Genomic DNA, 4113 nt, shown 5'->3' on the forward strand with positions numbered 1-4113 from the left:
GAAGGAATGATGATTCGACTGTGAAATCTTTTAAGAAATAGTGATCTAAAACTAATTAAGTTTTCACCATATTGTGATAATGATAATGGTGACCATGCATGGTTATTAAAAGATAAACAAATTAATAAATGAAAATAAGTGTATATCGTCAAAGATAGAGGATTGGTGTGCTTAGTTGACGGATACGACATAATTCTTAAGATTAACTATATAGTAGTAGTAATGGTAAGCAATAAGATTAAAAGATGTTATTGAGAGAGATTTTTGAATAGGCATAAATAATATGAACCACTAATTAAAAAGCTTGGATTTAAAAGAAAAGTTAAAAGAATCGCAAAATACAGTTTTGAAAAATAACAAGAAATTTTTTAAGTTTATTAGTGATATCCTGTGATACTCTGAAAGGATTGAGAAAAGTATGGTTATGTTAATTATTGAGTGGCATTTATGACACTTTACTGTGCTCCGTAAAGCTTTGAATTGATATAATTTTACAAAAGTTGTTAGTATTTTAATGTGTTTTCTAGTGTTTTTGCATTTTCAGGCATTATCTAGGTAATCAGGTGAATTAGCATTATTTTGGTGTTAATTTGGTGTTAAGGTGGTGTTGGAATAAAAGCTCTTGGAAAGCCGGCTCAATTCAGCAAGAAAATGGAAGAAATCAGAAGTTGATTCAGGGAGCGCGCCCGCGCTGTGATAGCGCGCGCCCGCGCCCAAAGTCCAGAAACTCAGCGCGCCTGCGCTGGTCAAGCGCGCGGTCGCGCCAGGTCGAATTTAAAGAATCCTGATTCTAATGGGCTTTTGATCCAGTAGACTTCTAATCTGCATGGGGCTATTATATATACATAATTAAGTTCATTTTTTAGAGGAGAGACATCAGAGAACAAGGAAAAGAAGTAAAGAAGGCCGTTTTAGCACAATTCAACCAAGGCGAAGAAGACCTAGTTTTAACTTGTGATTCTTTGTTTAAGTTGTAACGTAGGATGCTAGTTTTCTTATTCTTGAACATATACTCTTGTGTTATACTTTCCTTATTATTCATTTATAAAGACTATATTTATTATACCATGCTTTCATTGGAACCCACATTGATGATGAGTCCGATTATGGGCTAATCGTTATCGTGGGGTTCTAGCGAATTTATTTATGGATTTCTTTAGCTAATTTGTTTCGATGCCTTAGTGTGTGGTGATTGTTTGATAACCTAGTATTGGTTGTGCATATTCGTTTTATGAGCGTCGCGAGCTTATAAGATAGCTTGTTAATTCTTAATGAAGCGAAAGTGAATTTAAGGGTTTAGAACTTGCCATGCTAGCATAGGTTCATGTGTATTTGTTATGCATGATTCGTAGGTAATTTTAACCATCTTACTTGCCCTATATAATCACGATAGATAACTTGTGCATTAAACCGTTATGTTGTCAAATTCTATAGGCATATAGGTCTGAATATAATTGGTGTCTATTCAGCTTCCATCTATTTTGTGGATGTCTTGTAGTATGGTACTCGTACAACGAAAGTTGGCGTTTATCAGTTTCGTGTTATCTGATTAGTGTCATCACCATTGCATGCTAAGGTTAAGAATGAAATGGCTATTGAATGAAGTTATTAATAAAGTTAAAATCTCATATTTGTCATATATAATATACCACTTCCTTATTTTATTAGTTATAATTTTTAGTTTAATTCTTAATTATAAAACAACCTCAATTTGTTATTCTTCTTAGCATTGAATAATAGCCATATCATCGGTGCATAAGTACATAAATTATAAAGTTAACCTAACCAGTCTCTGTGGGAATGAATCTGATTTATATCTTATACTACTTGCGAACGCGTATACTTGCGTGAATTTTAGCGCGTGTTTAACGACTAACAAGTTTTTGGCACCGCTTTCAGGGACTGCAGTGTTAATTTTTTGTTTATGTGTTTATCATCAGTGATCGTTAAAGTTCATTGACTCGGACATTGTTACTTATCTATTTCCTTATCTTATTTTAAGTACTCTAGCGAGCGTGTATGCATACGCGTTCGCGATCTCGTAAGAGAACTCTGGATAAAACCGAGGAAGAAGTTGTAGTGGTTCGAAGGGAAGTTTTTGAGGACAAAGAGAAGATAGAAGAAGAAGAAGAAGAGAAAGTAGAGGAACCAGTTTTAGTAGTGATGGGGGATCAAGCCGAAATTCCTAAAGTTTTGATGAACTATTCTCAGCCTAAGATCAAAGATATTTAGTCAAGCATCATCAGACCAGCCATTTTGACTAAAGCTTTTGAGATCAAGTCGAGCACGATTCACATGATACATAACTCAGTTCAGTTTGGGGGTTCTCCTACTGAAGACCCCAACATGCACATCAGAGACTTCATTAAGATATGCGACACTTTCAAGTTCAATGGTGTGACTGAAGATGTTATCAAGCTGCGACTCTTCCCATTCTCTCTGAGGGATAAAGCAAAGTGCTGGTTACATTCTCTACCACCAGGGTCTATCACCACCTGCGAGGATCTTGCTCAAAAGTTTCTCACTAAATTCTTCCCTATTGCGAAGACTGCTGCAATCAGGAATGCTCTTACTCAGTTTGCTCAGCAAACTGGAGAATCTCTGTATGAGGCTTGAGATCGATATAAGGAGATGCTAAGGAAGTGCCCACACCACGGCATGCCTGATTGGATGATTATAATCTATTTCTATAATAGATTGGGTGCTACTTCTAGACCCATGCTCGATGCAGCATTAAGAGGAGCCTTGTGGGCTAAAAGCTACAATGAAGCTTATGAGCTGATTGAACTGATGGCTGCTAATGAATACCAGAATCCTTCTCAGAGACTGACTCAGGGAAAAGTAGCAGGAATTCTAGAGTTGGATGCAGCAACTGCTATAGCTGCCCAACTTAAGGTTTTGACAATGAAGGTGGACACTTTGTCCAACTATGGAGTTAATCAAATCACTAGTGTCTATGAGCTTTATGCTGGTGCCCATGAGACTGATTAGTGTGCTATTTCTAGTGAATCAGCTCAGTTCGTGAGCAACTTTCATCGATTGCAATAACTTGTGCCAGCCACTTATCATCCCAACAACCACAATCATCCTAATTTCAGCTAGAGCAACACTCAGAATGCGGCTCAACAGCCTTATCAGCAGTACCCAGCTAAGCAGTACAACCCCCTTGGCTTTCAGCAACCGCAATATGCACCAAGGCAGCAACTTCAACTACAACAAGCTAATGAAAAATCTGAATTAGAGGAGTTAAAGCTTATCTGCAAAATTCAAGCTGTTTCTATCAAGACCTTGGAAAATCAAATTGGACAAATTGCCAATGCCTTGCTAAATCGTCAACCTGGTACACTACCTAGTGATACTGAAGTACCAGGAAAGAGGGAAACTAAGGAGCATGTATAGGCAATCACTTTGAGGTCTAGAAAGGTTACGAATCCCGAACAAACTCAAGTTTCGAATGAAGAAGCTGGGGCTGAAGAAGAAGTAGAGTAGCATGAAGTAGAAGTGGAACCAAGGAAGACTATTGTTGAGCACACTCCTCCTGAGGGTAATACAGGGGAGAAACAGATCTATCCTCCAACGCCTTTTCCTAAGCGGCTGCAGAAGAAAAAGCTGGATAAGCAATTTGAGAAGTTTCTGGAGATGTTCAAGAAACTTCATATCAACAAACCTTTCACTGAGGCTCTTGAGCAGATGCCTAGTTACGCAAAGTTTATGAAAGGTATACTCTCTCGAAAAGTGAAGCTAGATGATTTATAGACTATCACTCTCACGGAGGAATGCAATGTTGTGCTGCAACAGAAGTTGCCTCCAAAGCTTAAAGATCCAGGAAGCTTCACTATTCCATGCACTATTGGAAAAATGTCTTTTGACTTATGCTTATGTGACTTGGGAGCTAGCATCAATCTGATGCCTTTATCAATCTTCAAGAAGTTGAATTTGCCTGATCCAAAACTGACTTATATGACTTGCAGTTGGCCGACCGTTCTATTACATATCCGTGAGGTATTGTGGAGGATGTCTTGGTCAAGGTTGATAAACTCATCTTCCCTGCTGATTTCGTAATTCTTGATTTCGAGGAGGATAAGAAGATTCCCATAATCTTGGGAAGACATT

At 37.9% G+C, this 4113-nt stretch overlaps 1 non-coding gene across 1 annotated transcript; it reads right to left on the minus strand.

Annotated features, from left to right (window-relative positions):
* Positions 1 to 2553: 2553 nt before the first annotated feature.
* LOC141676243 (small nucleolar RNA R71) lies at positions 2554 to 2660 on the minus strand. The gene has a single exon (XR_012556842.1). It is a non-coding gene; the product is annotated as a small nucleolar RNA R71 (small nucleolar RNA).
* Positions 2661 to 4113: the final 1453 nt, after the last annotated feature.

Source organism: Apium graveolens, chromosome 7 (assembly GCF_009905375.1).
Source record: "Apium graveolens cultivar Ventura chromosome 7, ASM990537v1, whole genome shotgun sequence".
NCBI classification, from domain to species: Eukaryota; Viridiplantae; Streptophyta; class Magnoliopsida; order Apiales; family Apiaceae; genus Apium; species Apium graveolens.